We start from the raw sequence: 20,486 nt of genomic DNA on the forward strand, positions 1-20,486 counted from the left end.
GATCATTGGCACATGGTGGCAGATGTCCCAGCTGCACCACTTCTCCCCCAACTGCTGACACTGAAAGCAGAAGATTCACTCATTTGGCTTCTGCCTCATGATCCTTCACTACTTCATGTGTGGTATGGGAAAATCACCACATCCTCTCTCTCCTGCCGTGTCCCCCAGGGGTCAGACACTGCTGGTGCTTCCCACAGCTGGTCCTCTGACATCAGCAGGTGGTGTGTTACTGTCCTGCATGCCAAGAAAACCTCCTCGAAAAGACTCAGCAGGATCCTCACCCTGTAGCACAGGACTTTGATGCCCCATCTCATGGGTCCCCCTGCAGATGTGGCTGTGCTGTACACATGGCTCTGTGGGTGCTGACAAAAGATATCCTTGTCCCTTGGGACTCAAGGAAGTTGTGAAGTCAGCAGCTTGCCTGAGCAGTGCATAAAGTCTCATTTTGGAATATGTAAAAGCCTAAGAGTGGCTGTATGTGTCAAATGAAAAGTCTTGCCTGCCTACTTCCCATCTCTGACAGTGGTCAAAAAGAGATGTAAGAGCAGGGTAAGTACAGAGGGGAACTTCCCCAGAATATTCTCTCAAGCCCCAGCAATTCATGGTTTCCTGGTAACTAAAGCTTGTGTTGGACTGCTGCCAGAGGGATACCATTCCTGGAGTGTAGCTGACTGCACTCCTCTTTTGTGAAGAAATCCTCACCTACATTTGCTACAGCTGATGGCAAATGAAGCAGCATACTGCAAAACAGGAGGCCACCTTTGGGGAAGCCCAAAAACCTTGGGTTTCCAAAGGTGAGGAAATCCCTGTGTAGTGGGAGCACTGTTTCTCAACTGGTTTGCCTCAAACTGCACCACATCAAGCTCCCTGACAGACTTCAAAGCCCTTGACAGGCTTGCTCTCACAGTGGCACAGGTGATGTTCTTCCTCTGAACATCATGTTTTGGTTAACCAGGTAAACAGCTGCTTTCAGTCACTTCAGCTGCAGAAGTGATTGTAATCCCAGAGCAGCATAGCCTGCTGATTGCCTTTCCCATTGATGAAAACTTAGCGACTTTGGCAAAGAGGCAAGAGCTCTGGCCTGGATGGAATTATTACTGATGAAAGAATTGCACCTCCATCCCTGGCACCAAAACTCACTTTTAAGTGCCGGGACTCAGAGATACCTTTGAGTCCCAGCACCACTGAGATACCAATGTTCTCGCTGGACACAGGGGACTGTGTTAGGGGCAGCTCCTTTGATGTCAGGTACAGTGTCTGACACCCCTGGAGGAGCTAGGCCTCCCCTGGCAGGGCAGGCATTGAGGAGGTGAGCGGGGGGAGAGCGCGGCCGGCCGCAGGAACAGGAACGGGAAGGGGAAGGGGAGCGGGGCCGGGGTCTCCCGGCGCGGCTCCGGGAGGAAGCAGAGCGGGTGCGGTGCCCGCGGGGGGAACTTGCGCCGTGGGCACCCGGCCCGGACAAAGCCACCGGGCATCCCGGGCCGGGCCGGCGCTGTGCAGGGCTGTGGCTCGCCGTGAGTCGCCATGCAGGCGGGGAAGCTGGCCCGGGGCAGGTAGCGAGGGCAGGGCTCGGGAGGCGGTGCCGGGCAGGTGCCGCTCCGGGCAGGGCGGGGCGGGAGCGGCCGCCGGTGAGGCCCGAGCGATGCAGGCGGGCGCTGAGGGAGGCGCTGCCTTCGGGGCAGCGCGGGGGGCCCTGCGGAGCCCCCGGCCCCTGCCCCAATCCGCCTTTCTCCGTTTCTCGGTCGCCCCGAGGACGAGCGGAGCGGAGGGAGCGCACTTCAGGAGGGTGGCGATCCGCAGGAAATCCAGCGCCGCTCCCGAAGCCGCAGGAGCAGCGCCCACCGAGGCCGGGGCCCGGAGCGCGGCCGCAGGTGAGAGTGCAGCGCCGCCGGGCAGCGGGAGCATCGCTCTGCCCCCGGGTGGGCTCCCCTGGGCTCCCTGCCTTCCCCCTTCCTTCTCCTGTACGAACAGAGGGTGCTGCTCACCTGCCAGAGCCGGGGAGATTCCCTTATCCGCTTCTGCCGTGCGGGGCTGGTGGCCGGCGTGGGGCCGGCTGAGCTCGGGGCTCATCAGGAGAAACCCCCCGGGCCTTCGGAGCTCAGACCTTCAGCGCGAAACGTACTCAAGTTGTACTTTTTATTCATATCCATTTACAGCGTTACATATAAGACTATTGTAACACATATATCTAAGAGTTTTGTGCAGGCAGTTGTTAGGATGGCAGGAAAGCAATGTTCCCCCCCTGTGGCAGACCGTGTCTTGCACCTGCCCCTCCCCAGTGCCTCCCTCTTTTCCCCCTGCAGCAGGAACCTGTGCTGGACTTGTTTGACACGTTACACTTCAGGAGGCAGCTGCATAATGTCGAAAGGGACAGACAGACTCAGGCTGGTTACCTGTGTTGCCTTGGCCACCCTGAAGAAGTACTGTGGTAAAATCTGAGCTTCAGAAAGGTGTCCTTTATCAGCAAGTTAACACACACACACACACACACGCATTTCCAGGTCTGAACTCTGCAAGTGCAATGTGCTGTCCTGGTGCCTGTGGTGTCACAGCCCCTTGTTTTTATGGGTGTGTAAGGGCAAAGTGGGTCAAATAAAGCTTGTAATCTCTGCCATATGGTTGTTAAAATGTTGGGAATTATGACATGTCAAGCACTAGGATGGGGTATTTTGCTTGGGGACAGTAATTCCATGACTTCCTGGGTAAGAGGCCTGCTTAATTAAACAATGAGTATGCACAGAGAAGAACAGACTACCACAATGCTGTTCACAGGATCCTTTATTTTAGCTTTAATGTGTAGTGACTTTGTGCAGGAAACCACAGTTTTTTATTGGTGGTGGGTTTTTTTTTTTCTCAAGGTTTTATGTGCTAGTTTCCATTGGGAAAGAGGAAACGGTAATTGTGTTTGCAGCATGTAGACATGGATTTTTCATTTCCTCAAACAGAGGTATACATATAACCAGGACTCTGCGTTTTCTGCTGGTTTGCAATTTAGTTTCTTCAGTCTTCTGCAGTTGCTCTCTGTTACCTTAGACTCCTGGGTGGTGTATTTTTACTCATCTGCAATCTGTTCATTGTTCTTTTCACACCAGCTCCACCAGGTGATTTATCTACTAAACATTTGTGCAGGATGTAGCCTCTCAGTGTGACTGCTCTCGTCAGCTGTTGGGTTGCAGGAAGGTTGTGAGGGTCTCGATAGGAGCAATATCCTGCTAATCAAATGTCCTTGCACTGCAATAACCAAACTCACAGCAGTTTCCTGTATTGTGACTTCTAAGTATGAAAACCTCACAAATTAAGATAAGGAAATGAATTTCAAATATGTGGGAAATAAAAGGGAGATTTGGTGATGATTTCTCCATGTAAATGCATAAAGTTCTTTTTTTTCCCATTCATAATCCATTTCTCCCAGAAAATGTGGTGAAGGAACCTTCTGAACAGGACTTCTATTCTCAGAGGGGAATTTTGGCCCCCTTCTTCCTGTTGCAGAAGCTGCTGGAGCAAGTGCTTCGGCATCCCATAAACCCAGGATAGCTTTGTAGCTTCCCTCTCTGTAGTCAGAATGTGCACTTGCACTTGCCTCTGTGGCTGACAGGAGCTCACCAGACTGCCTTGATTCTGCAATAAAATTAATTCACAGTTGCAACATGAAGCTAGATGTGTTCTTTCTTCTATTAAAAAAAAAAAAAAAAGAAAGGCAGGTGTTTATGCTTTTCTGGCTTATAAAATACTAACTGGATCTGAAAAGGGTTTTCTAATGCAGCACCATGCCTTTGACCTGCTTGAAAATCTTACAGGAAAGGAGTTAGTGTAGTCCATCTCCAATCCTTGTCTCTGCCAAACGTTGTGCAATATGAGAGTTACTGACATTACTGCCTGGGGGGCAGTTCTCAGGCAATTCCCTCAGGTCTGTATCTGGAAAGGAACTCGAGAAAGTAGATCTGTTTTATGAGCTGTAAATGCATTTGAAACAATTCTGGATGAAACATATGGCAAGCATATCAGAACACTTCTCAAACTAGTAAATTGTGTGATAATTAGTGCCATAATAAAGACTATTGTAACTTGTGTACACTCAATATTGCCTCACAGCTTTTGCCATTGGACTGATGAAGGAGGGTATGTGTAGCTTTTATGTGCTGGGAGGCAGAAGATCAAGGAGTGTTTCCATTCTTGGTGTTGCATTTCTGATGCTGATACGAGCTACTGAAGTTTTCTGTTACAGCATCAGCCTTTTGCTGTGCACTGCAGTCAAAGTGTCTGACATGCAACAGAAAAATCTTTCTGCTCTTCCACTTCCTATAGCCCAAATTCACCTTCATTGTTGTGTGCAAAGTGGCAATTATATTTTATTAACCTGTGAGTTTGAAAAAGTTTGGTGTGTTTAACTGCCTACAGGACAAAGCAAAATTTATCTCTCATTAGAAGTTGACATTCTTTTAAAAGTTTAGACAAAAGAGTACTTGAATCTTCAGAGATACTTTGAAATTGATGGAAAATGCCAAACTAGGTATCTGGAAACTGTTTAGAAAAGGGTGTTGTTTGCAGTAACATGATTAACAATCTCTTTTTGAAGGGAAAATCCACTGTTGTGGATTTGATGCCTTTTTTTTTTCCCCTGCTGAATTAGAAATCGGCGTTTGTGTGACTTGAGTGAAGCTTTACTTCAAATGTGTGTGTGCATGTTAACTCAAAATGAGCCTCCCACCAGGAAGCAGGTGTTTCACAGCTTGCTTGTTCAGCATTTTCACAAGCCAAGAGCTCTGCAAGGTGTGAGTGTGGCACCCCTTGGATTCTGCAGAGGATGGAGCTGTCCTAGGAGCTTCCATCTCCCACTAGCAGACTTAATCCAGGTGTGAAGCCATCACTCAGGATGCAGGGACACAGCCACTCACTTTCATAGTAAGAAACAGCTCACTCCTGTCATCAGCACAGTCACCTCTGGCCTTGCTGCATGTAAACTAGATTAACTTTTGTGGCATTCAGATCCAGCACTGCTTCCATGGCTTTGCCCACTGCAGTGCAAATTTTCACCCTTTCTGGAAAGTTTTCCTCTGACCACTGACTTCTAACTGCACATCTGCTGGCTCTGTGCTGTCTGCTGGCAGTCTCAGACTTTGCAGAATGCCTCGTGGGGAGCTGAGGTAATTTGCATTCAGGACAGCATTCACTGCAGCAAGGTGTCTTCTAACACTGTCAGGAAAAAAAAAATAGTTCCCTGCTGCTGTTGTAGCTCTGCCTGTAAATGGGTATGAAATGATGGGATTATGTCAAAGAAATTTCAGTAATCTTTTGGGTTTCCACCTTGCAGTAGGAGATAAATAAATGAGACTCTAATAGCATGCTGCTCTAGTCTATGAAAAATGTCTTTGTTGTTTATTTTTTAAATGCTAGAAGGATAACTGTGCCCTGCCTGACAGTTTGTCATTGTTGTTGTTTTACCTTTGAAAATGCAGTAATGAACATTGGATTTTGATTCTTCTTGTTCCTGGCTTTGTACAACCCAGTGCATTTTGTTGACTGGTCTGCAGTGATTGAAAATTTGCTATGCAGTGTGTTCAGGGAAAACCTGTGCAGTAATTAGGGCTAATCTTAGCAGTGATTTGCATCTCTAGGTATATTAGAGACCACTGACAAAGAAAAACAGCTGCTTTACAAAAGCCTTCCTGGGGGTAATAGGCTTTTTGACATTTTTCTAAAACTGAGCTTTATCAAGGAGTGTTGATACTTTAAAATGTTGGGAGAGGAAGGTGAATATGAGGAAACTGCTTCCAAACATTCCTTTCTCTTAAAAAATGAGGGAAATTAAAGCATAATTGCTTTATGCAGAACTTGCATGAAAATGCATTTTCCTCTCATTAGAGAGCTTCCTGTTTTAAGCCAAATTAATCGCCTCTGCCTCTTATTGAAGCAAAGGTGGGGGAAGGGCCAAGAAATGGAACTTTGCTTTTGCCATTTCTTCCCCCACTTCTCCTCCAAAGATTTAGGATCGCACAAGAGTATGCTGTTTAGTTCATACACTATCCAGTCATGTCTATGTGTATTTTGGGTTGGTTTGATGTTTCTTGTCTGACAATGTCTACTTTACCCAATAATTCTTGTTTACCCTGTAATATTGACTTCTTGGTGATCTGGGTGTTGATTTCCTGAAATAAATTAAAATTTGTATTCACTGATTGACTTTCAAGTGACAATACACTAAAGATTTCAAAGGAGAGTTGCAATTGACATGGGTTTGCTGAAACTTGCCCGCTCCTTTCTCTAGAAGCTTCTTTTCAATATAGCCTGAGAGGCCAAAGTCAGGTAAGGTTCTGGTAAGTACCATTGCTGAAATGCTTCTAGGCATTGCTGAAACCGAAAGTAATAATTTGCACACCCAGTACAAATTAGTTTGTTGTACAGGATCATAAAGCTGATTGCTTTTGTAGATAAATTAATAAATGTGGTTGGGAGATTTCTAGATTGGAAGAGGAGAGCTTGTTCAGGCAATGTGTTACTTTTGGGTAAAAAGTAAAATCAAATATTGACAAAGGAAGCTGTTAATAACAAAAAAAAAACAAAAAAAAAACAAACCCAAAAACCCCAAAACCCAGTGGTTTGCCCTTGGCTATTATTTTATTCCTCTTTCTGTCAACACCCGTGCTGCTTGAAACTGCAGCTATCAGACTTTCCCCGACTTCTTAAGTCCCAGTGAGAGACAATCTCATCTCCCAGCACTGCAGTAAAAATCCTGCTCATAACTGGGCAGTGTTTGCCAGTGTCTTGGGTACAGTGAGATCTGTGATAAAGCCCTCCAACTGCTGTGTTCTGCACTGTTATGTCTTAAAACAGTGTTATGCATTTGATAGATAAGTTGTCTTCCCAGGATGAAGGATTTGTCAGAGGGAAAGGAAAAATATGAAGCAAGGAAATTTTAAAATGAGTCACTTGTGGGCTTTTTCCTTTAGTTCTCTTAATATTGGGTAGATCTTCTTCAAAACATTTTTGTCAATTCAATATTTTAATCAAATTACTGACTGTGAATTTTGTAGCTGAAACTCTCTTTCTATGAGAGGGAAAATGGCTCTCTGTTCCAGAATGGGATGCTGTGTATATTAGCTGTCCTAAATAGAAGGGGATCTGGGATGAATGTTTACACTCAGATAATCAGAATGATCCTTTTCATCTGTGTTAAATCTGTGAATAAACTTTGCCTCCAGCTATTGATGGTCAAAACATTTTAATCAAATGTGTAGCAGATGACAGCTCGATAGATTCATGCCATTGTCAACAAACTCCTCCTGACAAAGGGAGAGAGAACACTGCTTAAGGGAGTGTGTCCCCAGAGCGCCAGGTTGTGTAAATAACCTGAGCATAAAGGAGGAAACTGAAAGAGGAATTTTTAATGGTTTCTTCACCCAGCTGCCTTGGAAATAGCATTTTAACAGAGATAAGCCTTTAGCAGAAGAAAAGACTTTTGAAGTAAATGTAGGGAAGGGAGGATGGGGTTCTGTTGAAATGTTGGCAAGCCATGTAGAAATCAGATGTGGTCCCAGGGTGCAGATACACAGCAGTAAGGTAATATGAGGAGAATTGAGTAAAAACAGGAGAGAAGGAAAATTACTGCTACAGTAGTCTGCAAAACTAGATATGTAAAGAAATGTATTTCTAATGAGTTTCAGAGCAATTTGACACCTCTGATTGCACTGAAACTCAGTAAAATGGAGCATAAAATGCGTTAAAATTAGAGGCTAAAGACTCTGAGTGGAAGGGAGGACAGAGCAATGAAATAGCATTCATTGTAAGTATTAATGCTAAGTATGTCAGATGTTAATGTGAAACAAGTTAAATAGCCTGGAAATAAGGAAAAATGTGGTGGAACTGTACTGTGGCATGGGCAATTCTGTGATCTGTTAATGACTTCTGAACAAATGTCTTGCAGCACAGGTGATGATGTAGCTTAGAGGTACAGCCTTCCCACCCATGGGTAACTGCAGGCACTTTCCCTCCCACAGAGAGGCTGGTGTGGCCACAATTGGATGAGGCTAGGAGAGGGACAATGGTGAGCAATGATTAAAAGTCACTGGTTCAGTGGCTGAGTTTCTTCTGGGCCTTTTAAGGGTTTGGCTTTTTATTAGCTGAGCATTTGATGTCTCTGTGGCGGGCTTTTGGCTCTGCTGATTGCCACCGGGGACTTTGTGGAGAAGTCAGCAGAGAAGTTTCTGACTGCATCTTTGGTGTGTCTCCTGTTTCTGTGAAGCACGAGGGGCCTCAGCCTGGAAAACTTGAGGGCAGATCCACCTGCCCATTCCTGTGGCTTCTCAAGGTACCAGATCTAGGGTAGAGTGCAGAGCTCCCTGGCACTGCCTCTGCTTCTGGCTGAGCATCCTGACCTGACCAGCTGCTGTTTCTTTTGGGGACTGCCCAGCCTTTAAGCTCCAGCTAGAAAGCTGGGCTAGGGAAACTTTTTTTTTTAATTTACTTAAGGCTTCATCTTTCTACTAGGCTGAGACATTTGGTTGCTTAAGCTCAGAAGCCTGTCATATGCCACATGACTTTCTTGAATGCTGTAGCCAGCTCACAGGAGAGCAGGCTCCTGGCTTCTCTTCTCCCATGAAACAGGTATTCTAAGTCAAAAATTAATTTAGTGTCAACAGCATACTTGAAAAACTCCAAACTCCATAAATTCCCCGAATTGTAAAATTTTTAAAGCAAACAATATTTGAAGGCAGGTTGCTTTTTAAGTATTTTGTCTTGTATCACAAGGGCTTGATGACAACTTATTGTAGTGAGTTATTAGAATGTTCTTCCTCTTTGCCATCACTTACCATCATTTACCGTCTTGTCTGTGATACTTCATTTCCTTAACTGAATACTAGTATATATGCATTATTTATATTAACATCAGTAACTGAGTCAGGAAATTAAACTTACTGACTAACTAGGTCTCTCTTCAGAATTGGTGAGTTAAGAATCAAAGCAAAGTCACTGATACAGGAAAAAGTCAATTGTTTTTGATAGAATTGAATTTTTTCTCAGTTTTATGCAATTACACTGCTATGAGCCTTTTCTTCAGCTGACTCTTGCCAAAATGTCTCTGTCTTAATGCAAACATACTGTACATTGCTTTTTATTCAATCTGACACTAAGTCTCCTTATTAAGTGGTTGCATTTCATCTGCGAGGGTAGAATCCTTTTGTACTTCAATTATTCTCCTATGGATTAGTGGTACTAGAGCATTCAAGAAAGTAAGGTGAGATGAGACACCTGGGGATGGCTTTCAAAAACCCGAAAATTCTTAATTCTTGAAACTTTCAAAGAGGGCTCTTATGTCTTTATAATGAAAACTTGCAAATTTTTGTGTGAAAATGTGGTTTTAGGGAAGGCTTTGCAAAACACCTGTTTTTTTTTGTGGTATGTACAATAAAATCAGAATTGCTATCAGTGCATAAAATTATTCAGCATTTGTGTTTTGGCTTATTTTAATTCTAAATATAGAACAATGTGAATTTTATTAAGATGTACTTTAAACTTGAGAGCAAGTTGCACCAATCTACTACTAAAAATCATTGTCCATTTTAGAAAGCAGAGTGGTTGGAGTGCAGCAGCGTGAGCTGACCATGTTCTGGTAATCTGAGCTGACTGTTGCTCTGTAATTACCTCTTGAGTTATGCATGATAATGCAGGAAACAGTGTTCCTCATAATTTATTAATCTATAACTGATCCAGGGGGCAAACAGGCTCACCAGACCTGCAAGTCAAGGGCAGGCAGGTGCCGGGGCTGGCTGTTTAAGCCTGCCAAGGTGGGTGAGGCAGCAGGAGGTACTGCCCTGGCTTTTGTGCTTGTGGAGGGGTCCAAACGCAGCAGCCCAAGAGGTGGTTTGTGCACATGCTTCCAAACTCCCGCACATCCTTTCCCTGTCCTGCATCAAGCATAGAGGGTGTCCTTAGAACAACATTCCTGACACGCAGTCAAGGGTGAGAGAAATATCCAACTGCTGTGGCTGGTGCTGGTGCGGGCTAACCTGGGTCTTCAACTTCAGCCTGCAGAATTGCCCCTTTAACTGTTCCTTTTATTTATTTTCTGTATAAGGGCTGCTTGTGCACTGGATATATGAAAGGCTTTTTGTTCGTAGAAATGAGAACAATATTAACATTGTGTGTGTTAATAAGGAATTTAAAGGAACTTCAAATCCCAAGTGAGTTACCTCTTCAAAGGATTTTCGTGGAGCTTAAACAAACAAGTGTCTGTTCATCATAACTGTGGAGAATTATTACTTCCTGGTTTTAACAACTGTTACCTTTTAACACTGTTGCTTTTCCCAGGTGGCCAATGCCAACTGTCAAGTTCACTAGTTTTTTATGACATTTTTTCGGGCTGTTGTCACCAAATGCAGTTGAGCTGCTGGAGAAAAGTAAGTCTACCATTTTAAAACATATGCAATATCAGGGTGTTGTAATGTGGTCTATATCATGTACCTTATCACTGTGAATATTGTGCCCTCTTTGCTAGGTCCCAAGTGCCATTTAGGTCTTGTATGGGACTGGATCCTGATGAAAATGAATCTTAGTTGAGTTTTTTGCCTCTTGTAGCTTACAGAAAATGTTGAGATAGGACAGTGGTAGGTTCTAAATGAAAAAGGGATCAAGTATTTTCACCATGCATGTCTTGTGATTTAATGGTTTAAAGGCTTACGTGAGGCTTAGAAAACAGGAGTGTTTCAGGGGTGTTGTGTGCATCTCAAACTGTCACATTACTTTCTTCCCCACACAGGATTAAACAGTGATTAAAGGCATCTGCCAAGCCCTTTACTGATTGCTTGTGTTCTGCTGGGGTCAAGGCATCTGTGACCAGAATTTATCTGAAATAGCATGCAGTATATGACAATGGACCAGGATACTGGTATAGGAGACATCAGAAAGTCTTCACAGTCTCCTAAAACTACTTTGATCAAGGTATTTCAGACTCTTCCCTAAAAACTCATTATTTTCAGCATGGCTTTCTGAGAAAATATTAATGTAGTCCTTTCAAATAACAAAGAGGTTTCAGATTGGACACAGAGAAAATGACTAGTGTCTATAAATGTGGGTTGGTAATGCTGCTGAAGTACCTCAATGGGGAACAGCTCTGGGGCACAACAGTTTATAACTATTTTCCAGTTCATTTGCTTAGGTGTGATATTAGGAATACTCAAATATGGTGAAGTTACAGAATCCAAACCCTGACTTGGTGACTCCAGAGCAATGCAAGTGAAAACTCCAGTTACTGTGCTGGGACCCATGAAGTGTCACAAGTGTGCCTTTGCAGCACCAGCCTTTCCAACTGTTTCCTTTTGCATAGAGGTGGAGGTAGTTGATAAATCAGGGGAAAAATTACAGAATTCTGAGTTAGGGTGTGTTTTTGGAGAGAGTTTTCTGCTGGAAAAATAATTCCGTTCAGTCTGCTGCCCTGTGGTGTGCAGTGCTATTGCTCACACCACTGCTGGCTTAACAGGCAAAAAAATAAAGATCTTTCCCTCTTTCCTTCCTCTTACTACAAGGAAGGAGATTAGAAACCTGAGCTGAAGTAGATGAATTGTTCTCTGTGGACACCACGAGAGTGCATATATTTTGTAATCATCATTTTCCACAGTGCTCCACTGAGCTCTGTTTGTTCATACAAAAGTACTTATGGAAGAAAAAAAACCACTCCTGCTCCTCTCTGCTTCCCATACATTCATTCTCAGGTGGTTCTTTTTGCCCCTGCACCACCCTGAATCTATAGTTTGGGGTGGAAATGGAGGAATTTCTCCAAGTACTTCTTCAGGAAGTCAAACAAAGTAGCTGCTTGCTGTCAAATGTTAGCTTCAGTTTCAGGAAGGAAAAATGCTTTTTAAATATGAGAAGTGAGAATATATTATCCTTCCTGAGACTGACAAGGACTCCTTATTATAGTCAGTGAGCTGACAGGCAACACTAAATGTGAGTAAGGCTAGCAGAGCTGGAAACTGAAATACACAGAGCTGGGGGATCTTAAATCCTGCAGTTGGATTTCTTTTTTCTTTGTTGGTTTTTTTTTGTTTTGTTTTGTTTTGCTATGTGTGGGAGAGCAGGTTGTTTGAAGTTAATATAGAAGCAGGATCAACTTTCAGATAAGGATTTTTTTCAGGTATAGTATACAAGGGATTACAAAACTCTGATCATGAAGAAGAACCTCCATTTTTACCATAACCTTTTGAATGACTTATGTGCAAATACAGAACCAAATTTTGTGTGGAATGTATGCTTCTCCCCCTGTCATTTTTTTTTCTATATGTGGATGTTATAACTTTGAACAATCTGCAGTTTAAATTATGATTGTGTAATTAATTATTTGGTGAGTGTAGAAAATCAACTCTTTTACTCTTTAATGCTTATTAACTTGGCCGTGTGGGATTTTGGGTTTGTGGGGTGGGGTTTTTTTGTTTGTTATTTTTAAATACTATTCTGTTCCCTAATTAGGACTTAGCAGATACATTTAGGAATATACAGGCAAAATAACTTTCTGAAAAGATGCATAATGTTTGTTTCCTGATTAGTGGATTGTGGGGAATGACTGCATGTCTTCTCTGATTCATTTATTTGATATTAAAAAGAAAGCAGGTTTGAATTCTTTCTATTAATTCTAATTCAGGTGTTTGAATTAAAAAAAATAAGATAAAAGCACACCTGTATTTTTCAGCTTCTCAGAGATTAAAGGAAGGTAACTTTAACAATATTATATCTATGACAAGAATCTGAGTTATGAAGTCTAATGCAGAATTTTATTTTACTTCTGTTAAGGTAATTCTAATATAAAGTTAATAAGGTAATTTATATTTAATAACTTTATTCTACTTTAGTGTCTTTCAAAATCTTAGTTGTGTTGGTTTACTCACAGAATTGTGCCCTATGTTGAAAATGTGAAAATTCAGTCTTAGTACATGATACCTATGTAAATTTGAGATATGAGCAGCTGCATATTTATTGCTCTTTATTGACAAATATCAATAAAACAACATGTAGGCAAGTCTTGCCACATGAATATTTAACTCCATGTTTGTACACAGACTTGAACAGGGATCCTGCACTTATTAGGCTCAAAACAGGCAGGCAATAATTTTTTTTTCTTTGTAATTGAATTTAAAATCGTATTTCCCTCATGGCATCTCACTGAATTCTCCACCAGCCTTTCCTAAGAAAAGCATAACAAATTGCCTCTGTGCTGGAGCCAGGGAGGGAAGGCTGCAGCGTGCTCACCACTGCAGCAATGGGGATGGCAGGATTTAGAGGCTGGGTTAGCAGAGTTCCCCATCCTGCTGCCATCCCTTGGGCTGAGCTGGGGCTGGGGCAGTGCTGGGTTCTGGCACCAGGGGCTACTGCTGAATTTCCAGCTGGTTGTGGCTTAGCAAAGCTGCTCTGGTTTTCCTTCCTGCACTGGCAGTGATGGGCGCAAAATACAGACATTGTTTGACTTAACAATGTTTAGGGGTATAATGTTAAACTCCTTAGAGGCTCTGAGCTTTTCATATTAAGGGGAAAAAAAAGGCAAACTGATAACAGCATTAGTTATATATGGTTCCCTCTATCTTATTTATATGTATCTTCAGATGGAGCTCCTCACTCCAGCATGGTTTTTAACAAAACAGCAAGCTGACTTTTATGGAAGAGAACTTAATGCACCAACGGATAGGGATAGGACAAGGGGAGCAGTTTTGAACTAAAAAAGGGAGAGATTTAGATGAGATGTCAGGAACTCATTTTTATTCACAGAGTGGTGAGGCACTGGCACAGGTTGCCTGGAGAAGTTGTGCTCAAGGCCAGTTTGGCTGGGGCTCTGAGGAACCTGGTCTGGTGGAAATTGTACCTGCCCATGGGGAGGGGTTGGAATGAGATGATCTTTAAGATGATATCCAACCCAAACCATTTTATAATTTTATGGATTTTCACACACTGAACTTTTTTGAACTCTTTGAAAATCTTGAGTACTGGCCTACAGCCAGTAAGTCAGGTTTATTTTTCCGAAGGTTTAGTTTAACTGTGAATTGTTTGCAAATATGCCATCCCTGATACTGCTGCAATTCAATAGAAATGGTTGTGCTGAGTAAATTGGCCATGTCACATGAAAGGTGAAGGGATTTCTGACCTGTCTGTTGAATATTTACATAAAATCAGACCTGGTCATTTTATGATCAGGTGAAAGAAATATGACCATGTAGAACATAGCTAGGCTTGTTTCCCACAGACTTAATTCAAAAGGTTTCTCTTTCACAGATTAATCTGTGATTAATTGTAAAATAGTTACAATTGGCTCAGCATGATAGTTTTCTATCCTTATTTCAAAGTCTAGTATGAAAACAGAGCAATTTACCTGCATATTTCTTTCCTTGAGAATGGCTACTTGTGAGCTGGAGATCAATGATGAAAATCTGGAATTGAGGATAAATTGCTTATGGAAATGGATAAAAGGTAAAATATCCTTAACCTTTTAGTGGTTTTGCTGTAATTCCTGCACTATGCTTTTCATATCTGCACTGTGGTTACTTATGCTGGGTAGTGAAACCTTTCTAAAAGTCAGTTTTGCTTTCAGCTTTCATGGCAATAGATGCTCTTAAAAAAAAAAAAGGCAAAAAACCAGGCAAAAAACCCAACCCCAGAGTAATGCACTTCTCATTTTCCCTGTGTCTGTGCAACTTAACACTTCACCTTCAGAAACTGCTCTAAGAGCTTTTGAATGGCTCTCTGAATCCCTTGGTGACTCTGCTGATGCTTGGCAAAATTTGTCTCAGCAACTTTCTTTCCTGTCCCTCCTCCTTGTGACTGAGCAGCATGATAAGAAATGATATACAAGTTATTTGCTGTAGTTTTTTGGACATGTGAGGCAGATGTACTTGCCAAGTGTGCTTCCATCTAAATAAGAACAAATGATTTTTAAGACTGTTTTGTCAAATTGTAAGCCAAAATGCTGGATCCTGTACTATACTGTGTCCCAAATTTAGTCAATTTTTGTACATTTTTATTTTATTTTCAAGCAGCCCTGTATAGCAAGTAATACAGTTTTGAGTGGATTGAGGCTCTTTACAACATTTATTCAAACCCACAATGTTTTCATTTGTAATGTTCTCATTTGTATATGTATTTTTCATCTCAGGAGCAAATAATCAGCCTTCAAAGGTTTTGAAAGTATTTCCTTTGATAAAATAGTTTTGACCTATTTATCTTAGTCTGTGTGATAAGTATAGTTTTACCTTCAGAATTGTCTTCTCTGTAAAAGATACTTTAAAGGATCAGAACTCCATTTACCTTCAAAAAGAGGAAGCAGCTACTATGTTTTATTTGATTGATATCTTTATCTTATTGGAGAAATAATTATCAAAGCTTCATATTGCTGCATAAACAGCAAGGAAAGGAGTATGGGTGAGAAGATTGCAGGTGATGTTTCTATATTTTAGGGTGTTTTTACACCACAGACTATTAAATTAGAGAAACAGGAATGACTTCTCAGATTATTGCTTTTGGCCTGCTCTGCTGATACTGAGATTGCTTTGAGAGCAGTGCTGTGAAGAGACATCCTTCAAAACACTGACCCAGTGTGAAATGAATACAGAATGTTTCAGCTGCAGGACTATTCCAAAACTGTTTTATATGAGCTTATTACTGCACTTGCAAAACCGAGAAGCAATTGCTATAAGCTGAGCATTCTTTGTGTCCCAGATCTCAAAACAAAAAAATTACTGCTTCCTTCTAGCAAACAGCTGGAAGTGTGAAGTGTGTTTATGACCATCTCATAAGTGTTTTCAATGTAGATGCCTTGTTTTACAGATAACCTGGCAAGGATCAGGTATGGGTGACAAAAATCTCAATTTCTATTGATGTCAGCTCACTCATTCCTGTGGGAAGGATGGGGAATGCTCGGCAGGCAATGGTACTGCTCTGCAGGGAATGATGAGTGCAGCCTGACAATATATTCCTCTGGTAGGCACAGTACTGTGCTTTCCATTTGCCTGGGTGGAGTTTTACTGCTCACTGAAGTTTCTGCTTTCTGGAGGAGGTTATGCATGCAGAGAGAACAGCAAACATGAAGTGGAGGTGTTCTGAGCTTGTGTGGGGTCTGGCCAAAATGTAAGAATAAAGCTCTCACTTTAAAAACATTTTCACATGTTCATAAAATAACTGAAGAGTGCAATAGTCTGGTGAGGGAGAAAGCTCTCCCTCTCGTTTTGGCCTTGAAAACCACAAAAGAAAGTGAAAGAGGCAGTGGGCCCTTGAGCCTATAGGTTGTGCATCCACCTTGGGGGGTGGCTCTGAGGATATAGCACGAAGTCAGCTTGGTGTAGAAAGAACCTCTTTTGACCTAAGGAGAAAATGTGAATCCCCAATTTCTTACCAAATGCTCATAGATGTCTTCACTGGTAAGTAAATAAATTCCTGTATGTAGACAAGAATCCTTCAGAAAAATAGGGTAGGGTGTGGATGTTGTAGTTTTCCATAGAACTTCTTACCTTAAGGCAAATATTTAATGCAGCAAATGTTTAAGTGAAAAAGTAATCAGGGATTTGTTTACTGAGAAACACTGAAGGACAAAAAGAAAGGGGAGGGGGGGAATAGAAAAGCAGTATTCTATTCTGCCAACAATGTGATTCAGAATTAAATTCCTGCCTGCAGTTAATTGGGATTGATTGTCTGTTTCTAAATTATGCATAGGAAAAGCAAAGGTATTACTCAGTGGGGTTAATCAGAGAGTTGTGAGAGCAAGTTTGGAGTTTTCTATTCTGCAGCCAGGATTTTACATGCATATGTAACAGCTAAATATCCTGGTTTTCTGAGGTATTGAGATTGAGCTCTTCTGAAAACCGCTTCACTAAGTTACAAGTCTGAATATTGGATTTTTATTTTAACTTTGTACATGTAAACCAATAGATTCAGGTATCTAATTTGGTGGACTAATATCAGTAAGTGAATTTCTAGATATTTTAACTATTTCCAGAAATTCAGAAGTGCCTATGTATAAAACAATGGTTTCTGCCCCTTTTTCAACATGTGAAATTGTCAGAAAAAGCTAAATGTAAGCTGAGCAAATGGCTTCTGTGGACAGCTGAGGTTTGTGCTGCAGTGAAAATGCAAGGTCTAGAATGCAGTAATTAGAGAGGGTAGTCAATACTTGTTAATGAAGGCAGTGCTTGTGATCTGTCTCTGAAGGGGGAGTAGAGCAGTGCTGCCCTTCCTGCAGTGCCTTATTGACCTGCTGCAGCAGCCAATCTGCTCAGCCCCGGAATAATGGACACGCTTTCTTTAAGAATAAATAGCCTCTTTTCCAAAAAGTGCTGGAAATAGTTCAGGAAAAATGAAAGGTGCTTGGGACTGCAAGGTGTATGGGTACATAATGTGTGTGTGCAATTGCAAGGGGTTTTGGTGGGATTTACAAGCTCCAATCGAGGCCTTTTAAGAACAATTTCCCTATTTTTTAAATGTGACTTTCATTTTTGTTAAATAGATCAGTCTAAAGGGTTTATGCATAGCTCAAATGAGGGAAATTTAGTTTGTGAACAACTTGCTGCTGTGAAAGGATAATAAGTGAAATATGAGGTGTTTGGCAGGCAAGCTTCAGAAATGTTTCAGTGATTTACTTCTCTGGGAAAGACTACTGCCACGTAATTCCATTAACTGTATGACATGGCTATGCAGTAGCCAGGCGTGTCACTGCCCTTGAATTTCCATTTTGCTCACTCTGTTATTTGTGCTGTTCCCATGAACTGCTTTCGTGCTGCTTTCCTGGGGTGCCAGCTTCTTGGAGGTGATGATCAGGATAGCCAGCTTGTGGTGGTGACTTCTTCTATATTGTAGCTGTCAGAGCGAGTTTGTGAGGATCAAAGATGGAGAAAGGGGGCTCTATTAGAAAATGAGTCTTTGCATGGCATTCCTTTCAAGGCTGTTCTAAATCTGGCTTAAGATGAAGAATGTGTCACTGAGGTCTCTGCTACGGTATTTAGTTCCACAATTATGGAAGAGAGTACCAAAGATGGAGAGCTGCTCATTTTCCCATGAAAAGGGAAAGCTACCACTTATTTCCTTTTAGAGCAAGGTAAATAAAAGGTAGAACTTTCAGGAATTCTCCTATGAGGTGTTAGTACATTGTTTTAACCAATTTTGTTCTGTGTAGATATGATGTCATGCGCAGGAAAAACAAGTACGACCCCCCCCAAATTCTGCTTCTTCAATTTATCATGCTTTTTATGGTTATTAACATGATTTGGTAGTGATCAAGGCTGTCTTCAGAAGCTCTTACAGCACTCTACACACGTGCTGGATAAGGTCCTGATATCTCACAGTACTCAAAGCTGCTTTGCATAAAGTAAAACATTCCTTCCTTCTGCTGACTCCTGGGCTCACAATGCTCACCATTCCAGAATCTATGACTTGGAAGCCTGCGGTGATCTATATGGATTGACTTCTTTTCTTCTTTAAAAATCCTTCAGTTATTGAAAACATTTTATTTTTCAATTGATATTGGGAACAATGAACACTTGATATCCTACTACTGTTGAATGGAAAAGTCTTTTTGGAAGTGACTTCTGTCAGGAGTGCTCTAACTTGGGAGTTGCAGGATGGTCAGTGACATACCACTGGTGCTGGTGGTGGGCTTTAGATTGCTTTAGATAATCCAATGGACATTTAAAACTTCTTTGCCATGGTGTTTGCAAGGTGGCCACATAAACCTGAGTGGGTTTTGCCTGGTGGTATATTGAAACTGCTTGTTGACCTGTATTAGGAATGGTTTTCTTTGTAGATGGTTTATGTACTGGTGTTCAGTCTTTTACGTTTTCTGCAGTAAACTCGGTGTGGTGGGACCTGAATGTGGAGCCCACTTCAAATACCACTTGTGTGCTCAAAGATAGAGGGTTAATATTTCAGCCAGGCCAGAGCCATAGGAAAGGCAGGGTCTTTCTGGTACGTCTGGGGAGAGTAAAAAGGGTAGGAAGTCAAGCTTTTGAGTACACCACCAAAACTAAATGCTGCTGTTCAGACTTATTTTTCCACTTGTTCTCTTTTTGGTAAATTTTCTCACTGTACTTGAAGTGTAGATGCGGTCTTGTTAGGGAAAGCATAACCTCAAAGCACAAATCTTATAGGACTAAAGAATGAGCTACATTGATCTACCTGTACTTTTTGACAGATGAAAAGCCTTATTTAGATATTTCCTCTCTGCTATCTTGCTGGAACAATGAAGTCCTTCTCTTTCGATGGAGCTGTGTGTGGTTTGAAGCAAGGAGGAAAGAAAATGATTCTTTAAACAAGGCATTTGTATCATTGTAGGAGTTCTGGGAACACAGCGTAAAGAACTGATGTTATGTGTATGAAATACCATTTTCAATGGAAAATGTTTGCTTAGAAGAAAGTACATTAATATTGCTCATTTCAGTTCTGTAAATTTCACAGAAGCCAAGCTGGGGTAGGAGAGTCCAGTTTTGCTTTTGTAAGTCCAAAAGCACAGGTGACTTCTGCACTTACTGTCTGTAGCAGAAGTGTTGTCTGTCACACATTTGAAAAACATCAACCTTCCCATCTTCCTAAGCTGCTTGTATGTCTAAAGCAACCAAGACAAACCAAGCCACCTACAGTCAGAGAACTGTAATTTACACATGGTGAGGCTATATGACAAGTTTGTCTGGGTTTTAGACTCACCATCTCTCAGTTTGCATGCTGAGCCTCAGCAGGGGAGGCTGATGTGCAAGGTGTGAGGGAAGCTGGCTGATGTCTCTCAGATTCTCCCAGAGACACCTGTTCTGGAAAGTTCTTTGCTAAGTTGGTTCTGTTATGAGCTCTTTTTTACTGTTATTTCTTCTTTCCATCTGAGTTTCTCAGTGATCTGAGCTGGCCATACATAGCTTTGTTCAGGGCATTTTCTGGCTGAAAAAGTTTCTGTTCTCTCCTGGTCTCTTGGACATCCTTTTATTTGAGATATCTGCCACAGTTCAAGAAGTCCTAGCCCTGTGCTCTTTTCTCTACTGCCTTGATATGTGATCTTCCTGTGAATTTTTGTCTTTAGGATCCTAATTACCATGAGCTAGAAATAGCTCATGGTAATTCTATTTTATTTTTTTAGTCAGACTGCACTGTGACTGTGGATCTGTAAGATATATAACTGTAAGATCTGTGGAACATAAAGGCTGTGATACACAGCACTGTAACTGCAGTGAGAATCAAATTTAGTGAAATGCAGTCCTTATGTGGTGAAGGTTCCCAGTGATCACCCAGATTTCTCAGAGAATAGCTTGGGGTTTTTTGTGAAACTTGTGTCCATTTTTAAACAAAAAATTAAAAATAGAAAAAGTAAGCATTCCTCATTAGAATTTTATGTCTGTCAAATAGTCAAAATGAAACTGGTGAGCCAAGTGTCAGTTTCTGCAGTAAGGTTTATTTTTAAAACTTTTGTCCTTCTCTTGAATGTATTCCAGATATGTATATTTATCTTCACACCTTCAGAAGATACAATATCTGACAGATAATTG

The 20,486-nt window shown here is 41.7% G+C and overlaps 1 protein-coding gene across 1 annotated transcript in view; it reads left to right on the forward strand.

Annotated features, from left to right (window-relative positions):
• The first annotated feature begins 1,648 nt into the window (after nt 1-1,648).
• The window catches only part of FGD4 (FYVE, RhoGEF and PH domain containing 4), a 104,332-nt gene continuing 85,494 nt past the window's right edge, over nt 1,649-20,486 (forward strand). The window contains exon 1 of the mRNA XM_030960028.1: nt 1,649-1,871. The gene's annotated coding sequence lies outside the window, so the exon portion shown is untranslated. The remainder of the gene's footprint in view (nt 1,872-20,486) is intronic.

This window comes from Camarhynchus parvulus, chromosome 1A (genome assembly GCF_901933205.1).
Source record: "Camarhynchus parvulus chromosome 1A, STF_HiC, whole genome shotgun sequence".
Lineage (NCBI taxonomy): Eukaryota > Metazoa > Chordata > Aves > Passeriformes > Thraupidae > Camarhynchus > Camarhynchus parvulus.